Raw genomic sequence first — 24143 nt, 5'->3', positions numbered from 1 at the left:
GAAAAAACTAGAAAAGCCCTCAGAGCGCAGAGCTCCGCCCAGGCAGCGCAGTCCGCCATGCTGTGACCTACTGAAGATAAGACCAGTACAAACTGTAGCTTCAACTGCAGAACGCATTCACTGTGGTGTCGTTTTAAATAACTTAATGCAATGTCACAACATTAATGTCCATCATTTTATGCACACATAACGTCACTAAATCAAGGTGAAACCAACTGAATCCACCCAGGATCATAACACTGCCCCCACAGGATAGACCAGGGCTCTGCAACCTTTATTATCAGTCAGAGCCAGTTTGCCCCCTCTGCCACCAAAAACAAAAATAGTCTGGAGCCGCAAAAATAACACAGCTTATAAACTTTTAAAAGTTTCCATCTTTTTTTTTTTTTTACATTTTATCTGTTACAACCACTGAATACGACAAACAGAAGTGCAGTGTGGAATGGATTCTGGAGTATAATTACTCTAAAAGTACATAGTAAAAGTATTTCAAAGTATTTGTGCTAATAGTATATGAAGTACTAATACCAAAAATACCAAATTCATGAGGTACTTATTGGAAAAAATAATTTTATTCGTCATTGAATTTAGTCTTAAAGCCTATTTCAGACGAAAAAACAAACACTTTTGGAGCTTGGACGGAATTTTTGAGTATGATTACTCCAAAAGTACACAGTAAAAGTAGTTCATAGTATTTGTGCTAATAGTATATACTATATATGTATATAATACTAACTTAGGACAGAACTGCCAGGAGGTGGACTGAACATGAAACCAAACAAACAGGGAGTCCCATTTCTGCATTTCTTAGACTGTGGATTTAATAAAGTTACGTCAAGTCCAGAAAATGTTTTTCATCATGGACTTTTTTTTTTTTTTACATTATAAACCCTAACCACAGAGAACTGAGTCACCCAAAGTGAGTTTTAATATTTAAGAATTGATTTAGAAGTAGCTTCTATACACCACTTGTCTGTTTCAACGACAGAGTAACTGTGTTCAACCCTCTCTGCTGTGGTTGGTTGAATTTCCTGTGTTCAGTAGAACTGTAAAATGACCTTTCCAGTGTTAACCACTAGAGGGCACTACTGCAATAATAATATACACCAGGTGAATGAAGTGTTTGCTGTTGGATCCATCTTGTGGCAAAACAGTTCAGTTCACCACAGAACTGCCATGATGAATTTAAAAGATATATTATAACATGAAAATAACAACAAAAAACAGTGAGGTGATGGGAATGAATAGCAAACAAAAATATTAGAGGAAAAGTTCAAGAAAAAAAAGCTGAAGTTGGTATTAGTACTATATAATTACAAAACATCTGATCTGGTTAAAAGTCTGATGAAAGATTTAGCGTACAGTTACAGTAAATGTAAGAGCCAATATGTTTGTTTGTTTTTTTTTAATATCAGGTATCTGTACTTTACTTGCATTTTCAGGACAGCCTCCTTACTTTAGTTTTAATGCACTCCAGCAGGATTAACATTTGTGTTTAATTCTGCATCACTGCACGAATTCACATCATGAAGACAGATTTTCACGTACGTGGATGAACAGTAACAGAAAAAAGACCAGCCTCTGGTGTACAGAGCGGTGCCTATCAGACATAACAGATAATAAACTGAGACTGGACTGCAGAGCGAAGGTGTCATCCATTTAATGAGACACCAGCAGAACTAATACTAACATGGAGGAGGTGAGGTCCAGCAGCTTTGTACATAAACAGCAGCAGGAAATGTAGAAATATAAACTGTAGCTTTGACTAGAATAGAATAGAATAGAATAGAATAGAATAGAAGAGAATAGAAGAGAAGAGAAGAGAAGAGAAGAGAAGAGAAGAGAAGAGAAGAGAAGAGAAGAGAAGAGAAGAGAATAGTCTAGAATAGAATAGAATAGAATAGAATAGAAAAGAATAGAATAGAATAGAATAGAATAGAATAGAAAAGAATAGAATAGAATAGTCTAGAATAGAAGAGAAGAGAAGAGTAGAGAATAGAATAGAATAGAATAGAATAGAATAGAATAGAAGAGAAGAGAAGAGAAGAGAAGAGAAGAGAAGAGTCTAGAATAGAATAGAATAGAATAGAATAGAATAGAATAGAATAGAATAGCCTTTATTGTCATTTGACAGCACAGAGTACATCAAATGAAACTGAGATGGATGATCAGGGACATCGGGCCGCTGCTCCTAACTGGTGCGCCACCACAGAACCCTTTTCTTCTAACTTTGCAGTAAAGAACAGAGGATAAAATAATGCCAGCACATACATCACATACACAGGAAATCTGCCAGTGTAAAAAAATGCAGTGTCAAAGTATTTTAATTCTTTCGGAGTTATTCAAACAATGGACAAAGTAAAATTTAACAAGATAACTTCCAGTGTTGGTGAAAATAATTGGAGTTAAGAGAGGTTTTACACTGTCAGTGTCATATATTGAGTGTTAAAGTAAATTGACTCTCTCAAAGTTAATTCAACACAGATAAGAGCAAGATACCGTTTAGTGTTCAAAAATAACACTGGTCAACAACAAATGTATTGTTTAAGTTTTTTGAGCTGATTTAAGATCATTTTGGTGTGCTGAATCCAAAAATCACATTAATTAACTATGCTACATATTGGCTTTTGAACATTTTTGCTTACATTTATGGGCATTTTCACATCATATGAAACAAAATTCTTTCAAATTTCTTGCAATAAACGAGTTCTGAAGATTTTACTTTTGCCAATTTATGATTAATGTTTTTTTTAATATTACAGGTGAATGAAATGGCTTCGACTAGAAGATCTTGCAAAAATAAGCCTGACGTATTCTGCTCCATCTGCGGTGAATACACCATTGTACCTAACAGGAATCAAGTCACAAGTTTCATAAAGTGTGCTTACCAATCTGATTTTGGTATTAATTATTATATTTTGTGAGAAGATCAAATTTTTCAAAATCAAATTAGCAAAAAAATCTGACCTGATTGAGAAAAACAGATGTCATTTTTGGATTTAGCGGTGCAAAATGGTCCGAATTCAGTTGAAGAAACCTAGACAACTTGCAAAAAACATTTTTTTGTAACCCAGTGTAATGACTCTGAAAAGCCCCGCCCACAAACCTCCATGTTCAAACTGAGACAGAAGTTGGACTCTGGCATTGCCATCTTCCTCACATGGAAAAACTGCGTTTGTCAGTTTGTGTAAATAAACTCTTGCTTTTGTTTTTCCATCCAAGCAGAATCTGTGCAAGAATAAAGTTACGTCTTCGTTGTCAGTGTTGGGTACGTGTTTTCAAATACTGAATTTCAAATGGACGACGTGATAGCAGGTCAGCGGCTTTCATTTTACGTGTCATTTTATGTTTACTTTTAATTGCAGTATTTCATTTTTACTTGGAATAAACTGGGAACAGAAATAATTGTATCTTTGTTTTGGCCCCTGCAGACACTGGGACTATAGTCCATCATATGTAACACTGGTAGGAGGCAGTTAAAAATCAACACTCTTTGGAGTAATTTATTTATCAACATGTAGTGTTAAGTAGGTTTAACACTGGAAAAGTTATTTCTTAACACTTAACTCTTCAGTGTTGAATGTGAATAACACTATGGGTGTGACTTCTCACATAGTGTAAAACTTGATTGACACTAATTAGTGTAGTGTGGTGTAAAATATTAACTCTTACTAGTGTGGTGAATCAGACTTCACTTACAGACTTTCTCTGTGATTGACTTCTCAATAAATGCATTTATTTATTTTAACTCTAACTTTCTCTCCTCCTCTTTGTGTGTGGGTTATCAGTTGAACATTTCCACAACACTAGAGTGAAGTTGACTCTGTAAATTTTACACTTTGTAGATAGGGACCATATGTTCACTGAGGTAGCGTTCAATTGAACTCTTTAAGTGTTATATAAACACTGGTGATTTTACTGTGTACATAAGACAGAAGACATTATAAACACAGTACACGTGGTCATGTGACGGAACTTTTTCAGTGGATTCAGTTGAACTCAGAATACATTCACTGTGGCGTCATTTTAAATAACTTAATGCAATGTCACAACATTAATTTCTGTCATTTTACGCACACATAACATCACTAAATCAAGGTGAAACCAACTGAATCAACCCAGGATCATAACACTGCCCCCACAGGATAGACACTAGGCATTATGGGTAATCACTCATCAGCCTCTCTTCTCACATGACCTCTCTCCATTGAAACACAGTCCAGTCTTTATGCCCTCTATCAAACTAATGGTTATTAAAGAAATGAGAAGCCACTGCATCAGTTAAAAGGTTAAAGAACTTGTTGCAGCTGAAACATATTAATCACTGCAGTAAAGTCGGTTTACAGACTCGAATAGGCAGATTTTCTGTAAGTCTATGAACTAAATTAAACTAAATTAAACTAAACTAAACTGCTAAATACAACTAAACACACACTGAACCTACCCACAGTGTTAAAAATAAGCATCCATAATCCATCCAACCAATAATGTGAATTTTAGTTGTTGATTCTGTCACATGTCTGGTATCTGCTGTTTGGTGTTTTCTCTGAGTTCTGGTTCAGTTCAGCTCTTTGACTGTTTTCAGTCCTTCTGTGGTGTTCTGCTTGTTGAACCACCTGTTGATAAAACACACCAGGAGAAAGATGCACGAAAAAGTTTTACAGATTTCAAATGTTAGTCCATTGTAAAGTGGTAGAGGAAGACAGAGTTTGTAGAATACCACTCATCCTGTTATTCACTTGTTCTGTACTTTGAACAGAACTTCATTTTACTTCTAATCATGACTCTGAGCAGAGAGATGCTGTGTAAAACATACAACATTCTGGAATCTGGCAAGTTTTTGTGTTTTTGATGGTGCAAAATTCAGTTTATATGTTTGACTTGATAATTCTAAATGTGTAATCCATGCATTTCCCTTGATAACCGACAGTGTTGGGCAAATTACTTTAAAAAAGTAATTAGTTATAGTTATTACGAGTTACTTTTCCAAAAAGTAATTGAATTAGTAATGGAATTACTCCTTCATAAATCTAATTAGTTACCAGGGAAAGTAATTATTGCGTTACTTTTTTGAAATAACTTCAAATACGTAAAAGGAAACTGATTTTTGAGCGTGTTTCACAGGCCAGTTTCACAGAGTAGAACAGCAGACAGGTACTGAAGACCAGGACTGTGGTGAGGCTGGGGTCCACCAGGGCCAGTCTGGGGTCCACCAGGGCCCAGCTGGGGTCCACCAGGGCCTGGCTGGGGTCCACCAGGGCCCGGCTGGGGTCCACCAGGGCCCGGCTGGGGTCCACCAGGGCTCATCTGGGGTCCACCAGGGCTCATCTGGGGTCCACCAGGGCCCGGCTGGGGTCCACCAGGGCTCATCTGGGGTCCACCAGGGCCCGGCTGGGGTCCACCAGGGCTCATCTGGGGTCCACCAGGGCCAGTCTGGGGTCCACCAGGGCCCGGCTGGGGTCCACCAGGGCCCGGCTTTTCCACCACATAAGTGCATATCTTCATTTATAGGAAGCAGATGCTCCTCCAGTTAATTCCACATCTCCACTTTTTTCAGTCACTCCTCTCTGATCCAGCTGTAAATGTTTCCAGTCCACTCAGTCACACTGTCACTGATAACTCCTCCCCTAAATTAGTTGTGCACGTAGATGCATTCAAGTGAATGGGGTGTGCTGGGACAACTCAAACTTGTCATTAGTGGTTCAGGTGAAGGCAGCGTGGACAGCTCAGACTCATGGACACACAGGTGAAGCATGAAGGTGTGTGGGCGATTTAAATAGAAGAACGACTCATAAACGAACGACTCGCAATGAATCGGTTCTTATCGTTCACTGAAAAGAGCCGTTCTAAAGACTCGACTCGTCCATGAACGTCACACCTCTGCCTGGCTGAGTCAGGACAGATAACAGCTGTTAGATATCAGTGCAGAGTAACGCACCACATTTCACTGCTGGGAACAGCGTTGTAACATTTCAAATAGTAATTCATTAGATTATCTGTTACTGGAAAACAATAACGGCGTTAGTAACACCATTTTTTTTTTCATAATTCCCAACACTGATAACCAAACACTTTGACTCACACTGCAATAGCACATCGGAAATTTACCCACAACTCCTGCAGTATGAGCAGAGTTTAGTAATGAAAGAATAAAGACATGGGTTTATTTCACTCATTTTCATCACTGATTTCAATCATAATAAATTTACATGTCATTTCAGTCACTGTTGGAAATAATATTTAAAGGTGCTGGAGACTTTCGTGACCAGTTTTTCATCAGATCTTTCAAACCTCAGTCATATCCTCAGTGTCATGAATCTGTCAGTCTGTCTGTCATTACTCAGCTGAATCTCTTGCATTACGGTGAACAGTTTCTTAGTTCCATCCACCAGAAACAAACCGTGTGTTTATATTCCGAGCCGGGAGGGAACTTGGGCATCTTTGGAATTTTGTCACGACGTGCATTGTGGGAAACGGAGGCTCGCACAGCCACCTGACAGCAGCAGCTGGAACAGAATCGACGCAGAAACGGCAGGAGCTCCCTTCCCTCTGTGCATGTTCCTCCTGCCGTTTCTGTGTTTCAGCCGTTTCCATGTTTGTTTCATCCATAAAATATCATACGGCCTCGCGAACCTTCCTTTCCCACAATGCACATCGTGAAAAAATTCTGAAGATGCCCGAGTTTTGTTAAGAAAATATCAAATTGAAAACATGATTTCAATGCATTGGTATGGATTTCTCCTAAGCTGTTCATACAAAGTCTTGTTAAATATTAAGTATCAATATTAAGGGAGTAATATTTCACTTTTGTTTAATGGAATTCTTCATTTTCCCACATTTCCCTGTGGTCTCCATAAAGTGTAAATGCTCTGCTTGGGTCTGAATTCTTCATTCATTCAACTCCACAGGTCCATCTTCAACCCTATTTCTGAGGAATGAAACCAGAAAGGTGGTTTGGAGCGCTGGCCCTTTAAATGCACATGAGTCACTTCAGGCCCCGCCCCTTCCAGGTTGTTGGCTGTGCTGCTCTGTCCCGTTCAACCAACAACTGAACATTTTAAGTAATCGGCTCCAAGTTTGGACATGTTTTCAGTCTGGACTCCAACCGCTGCTGCTGACAAACAATTATATCGTATTTGGAGAAATGTTCGTCTAAAGTCTGGACCTTATATGTGCAAATGTCGTGACATAATTAACTATAAAACGTAACAAATTAAGCAGGAATTCAAACAGATTGTAGAAATTCACTGGATTTTTTTTTCCCAAATGAATCTAAAGATAGTTTTGCAGCAGCTGAAGGGTTCAAATTCAAACTGTCTGAACTATTAGGGTCCAAATACACAAAGAAATTAAGCACAGACTAATGAAAGTGGTTTTAGACAAATATGAGCCCTTTAAGACAAAACTGCACCGCTCAGGATAGTGCATTGCCACATATAAAATACAAAAATTTAATAAAATTAAATTGAGCAACCAAAAACTTTTGATTAGTGTTGGGCAGCGATTAAAAATTTTAATCACAATTAATTACAATTAAACAATTAATGGATTTCTGTGATTAATCATGATTAATTGCATTGTTATATGGGGGGGGGTTTAAATATCAAATACCACATTAGCCCTGACTGGTGTTAGAATGGAACCCAGGACCTTCTGTCTGTGAGGCACCAGGTCTATCCACTGCACCGCCCACAACAGGACATATACATGTAAATGTCAAAGTCATGTGAAACTACCGTTTGTTCTTTTTGACATGTCTGTATGGAGAATACATGAGTGAATAGTTGTGTTTAATGTGTCTTATTGAATGGAAGTTGTTTGTGGTCAGTAGATGTGTTCTGAGGAGAGAACCTGAGCCCAACATTTGGAAGAACCCACATTAACAGCTTCATTCCATGAAATATGCATTTTGGACCATTTGGGTGACCTTTGACCTATAATTTGACCCTTGACACTACACCTTTTTTAGTGCAAAGCACTCTGAAGACATGACATGTTTCACAAAAAAACATTTAGGGCCCAGCATGAGCAGATTGTTACATTGTACTTCATCAAAAGTGAAGAAGGTTTGAAAGCTGACAAAACCCCCACGTTTTCAGGGTTGAAAAAGTAATTTTCGGGGGGGGGGGGGGTGTGTTGGATAAAATAAAAAAAAATAATAATAATAACACACAGGAGTGCTTAGAACATCTTGTTGCATCAGAAAATCAGGGCTAAAGTTGAATGTGAAAATTTTCCTGAAATAAGCCCCCCCCCCCATTATTATTATTATTATTATTGTTTGTTTGTTTGTTTGTTTGTTTTTTTTGTTTTTTTTTTGGGGGGGGGGGTGTTATTTGAGAAATAGTGCTGACAGAAAGTATTAAAAGTTATTCAAAGAATACTTTGATGTCTTGAGCATTTGTCACTTTTATATAATCATCTATAATCAGAAATAATGTAGCTAGACATCCTTGTTACTTTATGCAACCCTGTTACCCTACTTTCAACCCTGTTACCATATCATTTTAATTGAAAATAATCATAAATTACTTTCCCAGCTCAAAAGGGTTTGACCCATTGTCCTTTAAAGAGTTTATGTAATTATATGCAAAAGTGTCAGAGTAAATATTGTAAAATAAATACTGAAATTGTTAAAGTGAAACATGCCAATATTGAAAAGTTGGACGAGACAGATTTTGAAAGTTGCTAAAATTAATTTAAATTAAGTCATATGCGAAACCAAATGGTTATTCAGAGAGAATGTTACTTTCTTTACTTAATGGAAAAGGAATTACATTTAAGAAATTAATTAATGCACTTTTTTCAGGTTCCTTAGTGTTGGTAACAGGGTTGCACCAAGTATTACAAACACCAAATAAATCATGTAATAAAAATTGTACCATTGATGTGTAAGCTGAGCCAGTCAAGCCTTTGATAGTTTATTACCTATTACTGATGAATATAAAATGGAAAACTAGAAAAGTGAAGGTTTATTTTTCAAGAATTTTGAAGCCCAAATGTCCTCCAATTCTGGAATGACCCAACTGCCAAGCTAACCGCTACACGCACACAAGCAGAGGCAGAAGAATAGGAGTTATAATAAAATGGCATTAACGTGAGATAAAAAAAAATTGTCAGCATTATTTAATGAATGCATTAACACGGTAATAACGTGTTAACTTGCCCAGCCCTAGTTTTCATGTATTTTACCCTCCATCTGTAGAAGTGCTGTTTAGTCTCTGACACAGATGTCCTTCAGGCTGACTGCAGGTTCAGCTCTGGGTTTTCTAAGTGTAGGTTTACTGTCACTGTTGAAGAGGAAATGTTACTGACCACAAATGAACCAGAGCGCTGATGTTGCACCAGGAAGGGAAGACTGTTTTACTGTGAAACGGCTTATGCAAAGTAATGAGTTAAACACAGCAAATAATTAAAATACGGATACGAGGGCCGTTCAATAAGTTCATGGCCTCACCCAGAACAGAACAACACAGACTGATAATTTATATTTTATTTTTCAACATAATCTCCATTTACAGCAATGCACTTGGTCCATCGATGTTCAAGCATCACTATCCCATCACGAAAGAATGTAACATCCTGTATTATAACAACCAGTATTTCTGGGTGAACGGCCCTCACATATTTATCACAGTTACATAATCTTTACATGGTATGATTGTTATTCACAGTTTCAGCGTGACCATCTGATTTTCCTTTTCATCATGCCCATACAATGATGTCAAGATGAGAAAGATATAGGGCCGGATCTATAAAGATCACAATACTAGGATCACAATATGATATATCACGATACTGTTAAAAGGCAATTTTTTTCGTTTGTTTCTTTTTTTTTTTTTTAAATGATTATTTCTTTAAAGAATGGAATTCCACCCAAAATATGCATACATACTAAGCACATTTTTGTTTGATCCCAACAGGATCTAATGCTATATCACTAGGGATGTCCGATAATATTGGCCCACCGATATTATCGACCCGATATTGGCATAAAAATGTAATATCGGTGAATATTGTTACCGTTTTTTTTTTGCCTATCATTAAAACTGATAAAATAATGCCTTGATTTGGCCAGGATTTACCAACGTGTAAATGAAGCATTGTTTGTAGCTGAAAGAAATGTGCAGTTTTCAAAATTGTACAGTAGAGGTGCCACACTGTAGTAGACTCATGGAGGGAGAGAGAGAAAATAAATAAATATGACATTTTTTCCACAACTTAAGTTGAAGTATGTATTCTTTGCACAGACAGTGTTTACATTTTGAAAGCCTTGTTGCATTTGAGAACGCATCCAATGGAGCATCACAATAAAATTAGGCATGATGTGTTAATTCCATGACAGGAGATATGTGATGGCACCTAAAATTAGTTTAATATCCCACATATATCGGCAGCGGTATCGGTAGATATCGGAATCAGAAATTAAGCGTTGGACAATATCGGCATATTGGTTTTTGGCAAAAAAGCCAATATCGGACATCCCTATATATCACAAAATCTTCCTGTGTTCAAACTTAAATTACGTTTGACAGACATTACAGTTTAAGATCCTGTTCAAATGTTCATATTCTATTAACATCATTACAATTATTCATTATTTTTGTGCAATCCCAACAAAGGAACTAACATCTGCCTTTCAGACAGTACAAAGTGCTTTTAGGATGCTTCAAATAACCATTATTTAACAAAATAGTGTCATATAATAATAAATGAAATATAAACAAAAGAGAAAAACAAAAAACAATAATGAATCTCCACAATAGCTGCATTTGAATAAATACCTAAAAATATTGATACAGTACTTGCAGAAGCAATATTTTCTTACACCCCTACTGTTGAGTATTCATTTGTTTACTTTAATTTTAGGGGTGATGAAATAACGAATTAGATTTTTCCAATTTTTTTTTTTTTTTAAATGTACAAGCAGCCCCTTAGTCCATGAACGTGGGAGTGCTGCTGTGTTTGATGTTTGTGTTTGATGCACAATGACCCATCTGTCAAACATTAGACAGTGTCCTTTCTCCTCTCAGACGGTGGATGCAGTGAATGAAGGCTAAATGTGGCTGTGACGTCAGCTCCTGTTTTGTTGATTAGAAGCTCACGTCATATTCAAGGTTGTAATTGAATGTCCTGTCAGGGACTCAGGGGCCGGCACCACTTATGTTGGCATGGAAACGCTCGTCAGACTTTCTTTTTTTTTTTTTAAAGTACCCATATAGATTGATGAATGTTCATTTCTGTCTCTGCTGCCATCTTTATTAAAACCCCATTAAGCTTTCATGTCCTGAATTCATTCAAGAGGCCAAAACATGTGCTCATGCGTTGCATACAGTGATCACTGCAGCCTCATTGTTCATTTTGTCCCCCTCTCAGTTTATTCGGCTTATTACTGAAATATCCACTGCACTCATTCACATAAATTCCAGCAAAATAACAGTCCTCTCTTAACCCTTAAAAATGCTTTGTGATATATTTGACTTTAAATGCATCTTTACATGCAGCACAAATGTTGACTCACCTGGCTACAGACAGAACAAATAATAACATACAAACGGAAATTGCAGAGAACACTGTAAGATAGGACAGTTACAGGACTGGAGTGATAAGAGAGCAGGAATAGGTCTTATAATTGTTGATTCTACACTGTAAAAAAAGAAAAATCTGTAATTTAACCGAATTTTTCTAATTTATTTTACAGATTTTTCCTGTATTTTTAAGATACAAGAAAATATCAATGAAATGACAAAAACAGACTGTGATTTTTACATGTCAAATGTAAAATAACATGAAAAAACTGTAACTGTGAATAACCATAAAATTTCCATTTTTTAAAAGATTTTTTTTTTCCACAGAAAAACACAGTTAATACATTTGCATATGTATCGTAATTTTAGAAATATTTCTTTTCTATTTATGAGATTAAACTGTTAATTTAAAGTTTAATAGTGTAAAAAAAAAAATACTAAAACGAGATAAAATTACTGACAATTATCCGTAAAAGACGTATTTGTTCTGTAAGTTTAACCAGACTTGTTTGTTGCAGCGCCCCCTGGTGGATTAATAGATAAACGCTCATTCCAACTCATTAAATGTCAATAGCAGCACTTTGTTCCAGTCAGACTAATGACAACGACAATAAAGCACATTTACAAAAGGGACTAAGAACTGGAATGGGATTATTAAGTACTCATATCGGTACTTGGTATCGGCAAGTACTCAAATGTAAGTACTTGTACTCGTACTCGGTCTGGAAAAAAGTGGTATCGGTACATCCCTAGTTTCATGCTGTGGTTTGGGGAATACTAAAAACATCAGCGTTTTAACCCACTAAATAACATGACAATCTGGAATTGTTAACATTGTCAGTTCTATGGAGCTTAATGTCAGAATGTCACTTGTGGCCAATAGGATAATGTTAGCGAATGAGCCCATTCACAAGAAATCTAATGTTAGCTGGCGATCAACACACCTGTCACCAACTAATAGACACAGCAAGGTTATTAACGTTAACGAAAACTAACGAAATGACAAAAGACAGAATTGAAAAAATATTTTCGTTAACTGAAATAAATACAAACTCTAATTAAAAGAAAAAACAATAACTAACTGAAACTGTATTGTGTGTTTACAAAACTAACTAAAACATGTAAAAATTATGGATAAAATTCCCTTTGTTTTCGTCTTTGTCAATGACAGCCATATGAAAGCCATTTATTTAGTCCTGTCTGGGATTTATTTGAATTCGAAGAAGAAGAGAAAAGATATTAAAAAAAAAATAAAACTAAACTAAAACTAAGCATTTAAAAAAATAATAATAATAATAAAAACTAGCAAACCTGCTCTAAAAACTCATTAAAACGAACTGAATTAGAGAAAAAAAGTCAAAACTAAATCAAACTAAACTATAATGAAAAATCCAAAACTATTAGAACCTTGAGACACATGACATATGAATTCAAATGCATCCAGATTCTTTTGTCTTGTCATCATTCTGTAAATGATTACTTTAGAAATGTCCATCAACAACCTTTCCACATAAAACATATTATGGCCTCTCGTCTGCATTTTGAATTTAATGGGCAAAACAAAAACCAACTCTCCTCTTCATGATTTGGAAAATGAATTTGCACCTCAGAGCTTTGTTACATATTTTAGTCTGTCAATTGGCAACCCAATAAAAAGGCTAACCACCCCATTTTGGGTTGTGACCTTATGTTTAGGAAAGGTAGTAGTTTATTTTTTGAATATATTCAGGGTAATCTAAGTAACAAACACATTTAGGCCTTGAAATAGTCTAGTGTAATATTAGAAATTGTGTTATCAGTTAGAACATCTGCTGTGACTGTTGTGAGTAATTATGTTATGTAATGTTATATTCTCAGCTTCATTTGTTCATGCTTAATGAGATGATCACTTTCAAATTCCATCTTTGTCCTTGTCAGTGTATGAAACTGCTTGTTTCATGTCACACATTGCATGAGGTGACTAAACCAAGTGCTAAAGTGATAAACTGCCGGATTTGCAAAGTCAATAGGCTCAACTACTTCACACAGGGGACGACTGAAAGTTAATGACACATACAACTTGTGTTTATCACAGACTTGGCCTTTCTTGTCGACAACAGAAATAAAATTTAAAAGCATGTCCTGAGACTCTGCGGTGCAACAGTATATGTGCACTAGTAATGTGAATTTTACTACGATTTCTGAATAAGCCAGTGCTTTTCAACCTTGGCGTCGGGTCCCCATGTGGGGTCGCCTGGAATTCAAATGGGGTAGCCTGAAATTTCTAGTAATTGCTAAAAATAAAAAATGAAAATTACTTATAAAAAAAATATATGGTGAGTTGACAGAGACAATGACAAACTGTGAGTCTGAAACTGCAGCACTGTGGTTCTGTTTATCTGTCAAATGTTCATTGTGGTCAGTTTCAGATGCTGCAGCTCTTTCATAATTCATAGTTTCAGTTCTTGTTTGTTCAGTATTAATTGTCCTCCTTGTAAATCACAGCTGGACTGACTGTACATATCCTGACCAAGGAAAATCAAATTCTCCCTTTGTGCAGTAATCTACACCTGGATTTACTGCCTCCGTCCATAATAATATATACAGTATTATATAGACTAAATGTCCTCTAAAATTAACGTTTATTTGCAACATAGTATAGCAAACTATTACATGGTCAAAAACAAATTAATATTAGCAAAACAATGTCTTAGTTCTGGGGTCGCCAGAAATTTGTGATGTTAAAATGGGGTCACGAGCAAAAAAAAAGTTTGGGAACCACTGGCATAAACTCATGCCAGATCTGTTGTCACAGTGAATTACTGACAGAATCCAGTTAAAGAAGTCATCAGCAGTCCTGCCGAGACCTGAGTCTGGAGCCCTGGCTCATTTCCTGTCACCTTGTGTACAACCACTATGGATAAACATGACCAAGAGATAATGTATCCATGCGATTCCATGGTGACCATATCATAATAGCAGTAAAGTCATGGGTGTGGGATTAAAGGAGTTATTAGTGAATACTAATGTACTTTAACATTATTGCTTTGAACAGAGCCTGTTGCCAGTAACCAAGGTTATAATAGTTTTGGATTTTTCATTATAGTTTAGTTTTATTTAGTTTTGACTTTTTTTCCCTCTAATTCAGTTAGTTTTAATTAGTTTTAGAGCAGGTTTGATAGTTTTTATTAGTTTTCATTTTTTTCTAAATACTTAATTTTAGTTTAGTTTTATTTTTTTCATATCTTCGCTGTCGTATTTAAATAAATCCCAGACAGGACTCTGCTGGTTTCTCCCAACTTTAGTCTCCATGTTGCAGGTAGAGTGGGGACCAGAAGACGACTCTAAACGAAAAGTGACGAGAAGTGTTGGACTGTGAAGTGTCGTATGGTGCCAGCAGCTAAAATTGCTCAAGCAGGATAAATCAATTTCATATCAATCTGACATTGACAAAGATGAAAACTAAGAGAATTTTATCCATAATTTTTATATGTTTTAGTTAATTTTGTAAACACACAATACAGTTTCAGTTAGTTATTGTTTTTTTCATGTAATTCTAGTTTTTATTCATTTCAGTTAATGAAAATGTTTTTTCAATTCTAGTTTTCATCATTTCGTTAGTTTTCGTCAACAATAATAACCTTGCCAGGAACCTGTTCCAAGTTTTGCTTCTGAATCTCATTTTAACCTCCTAAGACCCAGGAAATGTCAGCAAAGTACAAGCTTTTTTTTTTTTTTTTTTAATGAAATAAGAGTCTCTATTGGAAACATCGTGATGCAACCATTTTTTCAGATGCAGTTTTTAAAATTTTTATGGTATGTCCTTTGTGGTGGACAGTTTTCTTTTTTTTTGTTTTTGTATAAAGTTGTGAAACTCTTGTCCACAAATGTGGACAGAAAACCCATAGCTGGGTCTGAGGAGGTTAAAACCCAGTCTGTATGAGATCTAAACACTCTGCCACTCTGTCGTTGTAAATGAAGACAAGTTTAACTCCAGAATAAGACAGAAAGCTTGAAAATATGAACAGAAATTGTCTTTGTGAAGTTTTAAAACAGGGCTGTCAAACTCATTTTAGTTCAGTTCCACATTCAGCTAAATTTGATCTGCAGTGGGCTGAACCAGTAAAATAATAACATAATAATATATAAATAATGTCAACTCCAAACTTTTCTCTGTTTTAGAGTGAAAAAGTAAATTTACATTATGAAAAGGTTTACATCTGCAAACTATCCTTTCAAAAGATGTGAATAACATGAACAAACTGAAAAAATAAGCGTAATTTTAACAATATTCTGCCTCAGTTTATCATTTCCACATGTACATTACAACTTATAGATCACAATGGATCTACAAACACACAAAACATTTAGTAACAGACAAAAAATTGTTAAAATTGTACTTACTTCTCTTAAGACATTTCAGGTTGTTCGTATTTGTTCAGGTTATTCACATTTTTTTGCAAAATTATACTTTGTTTTAGTGTAAATACATGAAAATATTTACATTTACAAAGAGAAAAATTTGGAGTTGTCATTATTTCTATGTTATTATGCTAGTATTTGACTGGTCCTGCCCACTTGAGATTGAATTGGTCTGAATGTGGAACCTGAACTAAAAGGATTGTTAATATCTTAGTGTAATTTTTGCATTTCACAAATTCATCCCGAGGGCCGGACTGGACCCTTTGGCGGGCCAGATTTGGCCCCCGGGCCACATGTTTGACACCTGTGTTTTAAAACAATATTTACCAGGGTCTTTGCAGTCGTAACCTTTCTGCAGATGTGTTACATAAACCAGTGTCCAAATACGGGAAAATACTGCTTGTCAGATGTAATACAGAGGAAGTCAGAAATCCTGATCATCCATTTCAAATAACCTTTCTTACAAAATGTACAGTTACAACATCTACAGAGAATAAAGCACCAGTGTTGACTGTATAAATGAAAGTGTTATTTGCAGAAGGAGTCACTGTACAGTAGAGGTCAACTGATAGTGGAATGGAGGCCAGTATAATGATGATAATATTTAAAAGGAAAAAGCAGACAGTGGATACAACACTGTTGTGAATGTACATGTCTATTTTGGACTTTTTTGGAAGTGGATAACTGTAGAACTGAACATGTGTGACAAAGTAATGAGTACCTAGATGTATAAATCCAACAGAAGGTTAATCACTGCACATTAAACTTAAAGCGATAAATCAAAAAAAAATCTGGATGTACATGTAAAATAAAAACAGGGCAGTTTCACTAAAGTCAGTATTTCCACTGATAGCGACAGTCCATTCAAATGCTGTTACCAATACTTTTGGAAAACCTCTGTCAGATATAATATTTTTTTCTCTGTCGAATTAGGCTGCCTTCCACAATATAACTATCCTAAGTAGGAGCCTGCACCCAGCAGCCATTCAAGCCTTATCATCGGACTGTCAAATCTGATAACATTTGTATAGCTACTCCAGCTACTCCCTAAATACCTACAGGCTCATGACTTGGTTGGATTCCCTTATGTCACAGGTGTCAAACATACGGCCCGTGGGCCTCAGGTTCCAATCTGACCCCTGGGATGAATGTGTGAAATGCAAAATATTACACGGAAGATATTAACAATCAAGGATGTCAAAATCATTTTAGTTCAGGTGCCACATACAGATGCCACGTTTCCACTACATGGAACCGGCTCGGCTCGGCTTGACTCGGTATTCCTGGAGACTGTTTCCATTACAAGATACTACCGACTTTACAGTACCTGGTCGTCATAGCGATGCAGTGCATTACTTCCGTGTCGTCTGTTCAGAGAGTTGCTGATAAACTCACTCACTGCGTGTTGTCTCGTCTGAATTTTTACGTCGGCCACCAAAGACTGAATCTCCTGGACTGACCATGGTGTAGTTTTGGGCTGTTATCATGTGGATTAATGTACCGCTGTATTTACTGTCAACTTCTGCATCTGTTTTTTGTAAAACGGCGGGTCACAGAGAAAACTGTCTGACCAATCAGTGGTCTGCAGTGTTTATACGTCACGTTTTAGTGTCTGGTCCCCAGTCCTGGAACCTCAGCGGAGGTGATACCAAAAAAGTGGTACCGGGTACCAGATTCCAGGTCCTTTTCGTAATGGAAACGCAAAAAGGCTGAGCTGAGTTGAGTCTAGTTGAGCCGATACCACGTAGTGGAAACGGCGCAAGACAAATGTGATCTCAAGTGAAATACTATCATAATAACCTATAATGACAACTCCAAATTTTTCTCTTTTAGAATAAAAACGTAAAATTACATTAATCTCCTCAATGCATTTACTGAGCCTGTACAGGGCCTTGGTCTCCAGGTGACATTGTGATATACAAGGTTGGACAAAATAATGGAAACACCTTCACCTCAAGATGATAATGCCCCAATCCATACAGCTAGAATTGTTAAAGAATGGCATGAGGAACATTCTAATGAAGTTGAGCATCTCGTATGGCCGACACAGTCCCCAGACCTCAACATTATTGAGCATTTATGGTCAGTTTTAGAGATTCAAGTAAGACGTCTATTTCCACCGCCATCGTCTCTAAAAGAGTTGGAGGGTATTCTAACTGAAGAATGGCTTAAAATTCCTTTGGAAACAATTCACAAGTTGTATGAATCAATACCTCAGAGAACTGAGGCTGTAATTGCCGCAAAAGGCGGATCTACACCATATTAAATTATATTTTGTTGATTTTTTAAGGTGTTTCCATTATTTTGTCCAACCCCTGTAGATCTGTGTGTCATCTGCATAGCTATGGTAGCTAATATTGTTGTTCTTTATAACCTGCACTAGTGGGAGCATGTAGACGTTAAACAGAAGAGGCCCCAGGATGGAGCCTTGGGGAACCCCACATGTAATTCTTGTCTGCTCAGATGTAAAGTTACCTAATGACACAAAGTACTTCCTGTTCTCTAAGTACAGTATGTCTTGAACCAGTTTAGTACAGGTCCAGACAGACCCACCCAGTTCTCCAGTTGTTTCAGTTATAGAATGTGGTGGACTGTATCAAACGCAGCACTGAGGTCCAGTCAGACTAACACTGACATGTTTCCATTGTCTGTATTCAAACAGATGTCCTTCATCACTTTGGTCAGAGCAGGCTCAGTGCTGTGGTGCTGTCTAAAACCTGACTGGAAGACATCATAGCAGTTGTGTTGTGTTAAAAAGTCGTTTAGCTGGTGAAAGACATCTTTTTCAATTATGTTACTTAAAAAAATGAAAATGTTTACATTTAGTTACTATCCTTTCACCAAAAATGTGAATAAATTGAACAAATATAAACAAAATTAACTGTCTTAAGAGAAGTAAATGTAATTGTACCCATATTCTGCCTGTTACTGCAGGTTTTGTGTATTTGTAGATCCACTATGTTGTAATAATGCAAATGTATAAATGTTAAACTGAGGCATCATATTGTTAAAATTGCACTTGCATTTCTTGAGACATTTCAGGTTGTTCGCGTTATTCACATTTTTAATGAAACTTTGTAGACGTAAACACTTTCATAATGTAATTTTACTTTTTTTCATTGCTATTTTTTTACTGGCCCACTTCACATCATATTCGGCTGAATGTGGCCCTTGAACTAAAATGAGTTTGACACCCCTGCCTTATGCGATTCTCCTTTTTATTCTGCGGAAAAGATGATAAGTCCTGAAATACTGCCAAAGACCTTGGATTATTATGACCCTGTTGAAATGAAGCTAATCTGTTGTTCAGAAGGGGTTCTGATTAAGATTAATTTACTTATATCCTGAGATGACGTGGACCAGTTTTTGTGTCCATCCATAAAATGATAATAAAGCAGCTCATTCAATGACATGAAAGCTTCTGAATCACAAACAAATGTCCTTGACATGAGTAAGCCTTCATATTTCTGACCCAGTGCTACTTTTGAGGCAGTTTTCAAATGAATTTTTCTCTCTTTTTAATCTTTCTTAAGTAATTTAGATTTTGTTTTTTTCATTTTACAGTATTACCCTCTGTATTTTATGCTTTTCTATGAAAATCAGGTATTTTCCTATATTTGATTCACTGATTATATAGATGATCATAAAAGTTCAGATTAAAGTTGAGGCTTATTATATCAAAAACAGAGAAAACTGAAGAAAAAGTGCCTTTCAGCAAAGATACCCTTAACTGAATGTAAAAACACAAGTGTGTCCATCCACTGTCATTGATCCAACTGGTGATTTACTGGTGAATCAATGTAGTGGAAGATGACGGTGTTTCCATGGTAACTACAGAGCCTCTGAACGTCCAAATGGGTCGTATCTGATGAACATGAAAAGACGACAAACTGCATTTTACCTGAATTATTTCAACGTACTGATAAGTTTAGCATTTCGGAAGTTATTAAACATCTTATATCAGTAGATGATTTGGGTTCCCAGTGGTTATTTGGGTCTTTAAGGGTTAAAAAAAAGGATTTAACATGTTCATTTGTATCTATAATCTTAGTCACATCTCAGTTACATTTACCAAAACCTGCTGCTTCACTGGATGAACAAGTTTTCTTTTAACTGACATTTCCGTAATTAAAACACCAGTTGTACCTGCTGAACCACTCAACATAAATCAACGTGTTATTCCTCCTTTCAGTCTCTGACTGGCCTCATTGATAATGGAAAAATCTGAGATGTTGCTCAGAAAGGTAATATATGTTTGTATCAGATTTTATTTGCTGCACAGAATTTTCTGTTTGGGACTGAAACTGAATGCAATGTTTCAGTCACAGCAAAACTACATGACTTGTAACTACATGAATGACATGAAAATGAGATGTCATGTGACTAAGTGTTAGTCATCATTTAGACTCTGCCCTACGCTATGCCCCCCCCCCCCCCCCCCCCAGCTTCCTGATAACATCGCAGTCTCCAGTTACATGTAGCTGTATTCTCTGTGACACAGCATGACACTGTGAATATCCAACTTACAGCAGCCTTCACATAGCAGACTCAAGTTCATTCATTGGTATATTTATAGTCCAACAGACATAAACAGTGATAATAGGACTTAATAGCTGTGAACAATTGAAACCTAGGCAGGTGCTGGCTAATGTCCTTAGCCCACCCAACTCTACTCTTGTCCATGCATCAAAACAGCAATTTTAATCATAAGTGTATGCTTCAGTAAAACTAATATTAGTGATTTTGATAGCTGAGTTTAACAGCTACAAGTCATGTTACAGGCCACACATTCAGAGCAATGAATAAGGCAACGAAATGAGATCAAATACAATAGAACATACAGACAACATAGAAATAGAAATATATTTATGTTTTGAATGACTGGTAACCACAGACGTTGAAAACAGAGACTTTTTTTTGCTAAAATTTATTTGTTTTTGATCATGTAATAGTTTGCTGTACTATGTTGCAAATAAAGGTTCATTTTAGAGGACATTTAGTCTATATAATGTATATTATAATGGACGGAGACACAAAAGCCAGGTGTAGATTACTGCACAAAGGGAGAATTTTATTTTCCTTGGTCAGGATCTGTCCAGTCAGTCCAGCTGTGATTTACAAGGAGGACAATTAATACTGAACAAACAAGAACTGAAACTATGAATTATGAAAGAGCTGCAGCATCTGAAACTGACCACAATGAACATTTGACACATAAACAGAACCACAGTGCTGCAGTTTCAGACTCATAGTTTGTCATGTCTTTTATGGATTGGGATTGTCTCTGTCAACTCATCATATATTTATTATTATTATTATTATTATTATTTTTTTTTTTTTTTTAACAATTACTAGAAATTTCAGGCGACTCCATTTGAATTCCTGGTGACCCCATGTGGGGTCCCGACCCCAAGGTTGAAAAACACTGGTTCACATCCTTCCATTGGATAAGTACTGCTTTAATGAATATGTTTCAATTGCAACAACTTCTTAAACCCATATACATATAAGAGTGAAAGAGTGATTACTTTTTGTCAAACAAGAAAAGCACTCGGAGGGCGCAGACCTCTGCCAAGACAGATCTGCCCCTCTCCCCCGATCACCACCAAAATTTAATCATTTCTTCCTTGTGCCAGTATCAACATTTCCTGAAAATTTCATGAAAATCTGTCCATAACTTTTTGAGTTATCTTGCTAACAATCAAACAAACAAACATGCAAACATGCACGCAAACACACACTGCAAAGTGATCACAATACCTCCTGGTGGAGGTAATGATGAACAAAGTATTCTACTCGGACTATGCGTTTCACATAAAAAGCCCATAAACTGTTTGTTATTACTTTTTGTTATTAGTATTGTTGTAAAGTCAGGAGTTTTTCTTGGTTCTTGAAGGAATTATGTTTGTTTCATGAATGATTTGATTAGCTGGTGGTCAAGCTATGGACAGGTTTGAATATGAAAATCTAGAGGTGGGTGATACAGCCAAAAATGTTACTGTGATTTAAAAAATTAAAGTAGATTATTCTGATAATTGTCATGATAAATTTCAAATTATTTCTTTAAAGTTTAAAGGCAATGGGACAAAAACAAGTGTAAAGAAGACAACATAAAAGATGTAACAAGATGAAAATAATGTAAAAGATATAAGAAAATGAAACCAATATAATAGACACAGCATAATGAAAACGATATAACAGATGTTATTTCTGCTTTTAAAACTTTTATTTATGGTCAGAACAGGACAAACACTGACCTAACAATAGAACTTCTCAGATATTTAAATGCCACACATTTAAAACCTCTGTAATGACAAAATATATTTGAATAAAATTAAGTAATATAGTGAAAAAAATAAACAGAAAATATCAAAGAAAATTGCATATAATGACAATATTTATTGTGATCTAATTTTGTATCATACTAAATATCGTCATGGTTTGATCACTCAGCCCTATGATAATCTAAAGTTAACCTGCTTCAGAACATAAGGTAAAATGATCTACCCAGTTTAAAAGTGAACTAGCTTTGTGATACTGGATTAAGGGCAACTAAGGGCAAAAAATAGCTAATTAACTCACCAGTCAGTGTTGCTGTGCATGTATGTTCTCTAAATATTAGTTCATAAATTAAATACTTTATACCCTAAAGAAGCTGTTTGTGTGTGGCTCCTCAGCTCATACAGGTACTATGGTCTATTCTTATTAGAGTTCCCTTACAGTCTGAACGTACTGACTCACAAAGACCTTCTGTTGAGTATATTTACTTATTTATTTAAAGTTTCTAAACCAGGATCCAACTCACCCATACACACAGGGGGAGTCAGTGTAGTGTTTGTTAGGGCCAGTAGGATCAAGCCATAAGGTTCAATCTGCAAATGGACATCGGGTGGAACACAATAACATTTGCATATTGTGCACTTGGGGGCTGATGATGAAAACACCATAGCCTATTTGTGTGTTTGTTTGTGACAGCGGTGAGGAAGCAGGGAAGGGCTGGTGTAACGCTGGCACGAAAGTGGGATAGTGACTAAAGTTTGTCTTCAAATGAAAACCTCAACAGCAACTTCAGTTGCATTTAAACTCATGATCACTTTAGATTTTCTACACTCCAATTCTTTTCATTATCATAGTTGCAGGTTTAAAAGGGTTTTAGTTGGTGTGTTTTATGTCTTATGTATATACAGTTTAACTTAAGCAAATATGAGGGGCGACTGAAAAGTTTTGAGCCTAACATGGAGAGGATGAAGACATGAAGACCAAATTTAGTCCATGAAACCTTTCACATTTATTAATCCTATCCACTAAATTTCTTGGTCATAGTAATCTTGTTCCCTGTTTTCCAACTCCCTGAACTTTCTGTATCAAGTGTTTCCTGAAAAATGGACAAACTTGAGTATGGGGCTGATTTGGAACAGTGGATGAGACTGGGGTCCATCACTATCAGCCTGAGACCAAGGAGCAGTCCAAACTATGGAAACATCCCACGTCACCAACCCCAAAGAAGGAAAAGGTCGTACGCATACTTGATGACAGCCCCATACTCAAGTTTGCACATTTTTCAGGAAACACTTGATACAGAAAGTTCAGGGACCTGGAAAACAGGGAAAAAGATTGCTATGACCAAGAAATTTAGTGGATAGGATTAAGATATGTGAAAGATTTCATGGACCAGATTTGTTCTTCATATCTTAATCCTTTCCATGTTAGGTTCAAAACTTTTCAGTCGCCCCCTCATATTATTAATGTTATCTGTCATATAAGTGTTAGTCTGTGGGGATTTTCCACTGACATAAGGAATTTCTTACACCCTAAACTTAATTCTATCTGTAACCCTACAAAGTCTTACCCTTAGAAAAAAAATCACTCAGGACCTGTGGGGCTATTCTTCTGTCTCAGTAAAACCTTTTAGAGGCATATTGCATGGTATACCTTCTGTTTAAACTCTTTGATTTGGCTGGTATGCGTGCCATACTTCAAACATTACACACACTGTAAAAAAAAAACAACAAAAAAACAAAACAGTAATATTCCGGCAGCAGGGATGCCAAAAAAATACTGGAAAATAATGGAAAATAACCATCTCATAAAAATACGCTAATTTTCTGTATTTAAAATACAGTTTTTGCCTTAACTTTACATGAGATTTTGCAGATTCTTTGACTTTCGAATGTTTAATAAAGAGTATTTACATGTATTAAAACAATCAAATTG

The 24143-nt window shown here is 36.1% G+C and overlaps 1 long non-coding RNA gene across 1 annotated transcript; it reads left to right on the top strand.

The window, feature by feature from the left end:
* The first annotated feature begins 1035 nt into the window (after positions 1 to 1035).
* Positions 1036 to 18669, top strand: LOC115425385 (uncharacterized). The gene is made up of 3 exons (XR_003936229.1): positions 1036 to 1048; positions 3129 to 3130; positions 18536 to 18669. It is a non-coding gene; the product is annotated as an uncharacterized LOC115425385 (long non-coding RNA).
* Positions 18670 to 24143: the final 5474 nt, after the last annotated feature.

This window comes from Sphaeramia orbicularis, chromosome 1, assembly GCF_902148855.1.
Source record: "Sphaeramia orbicularis chromosome 1, fSphaOr1.1, whole genome shotgun sequence".
NCBI classification, from domain to species: Eukaryota; Metazoa; Chordata; class Actinopteri; order Kurtiformes; family Apogonidae; genus Sphaeramia; species Sphaeramia orbicularis.
Note: the sequence above shows the minus strand (reverse complement) of the source record. Positions and strands in the feature narration are given on the sequence as shown.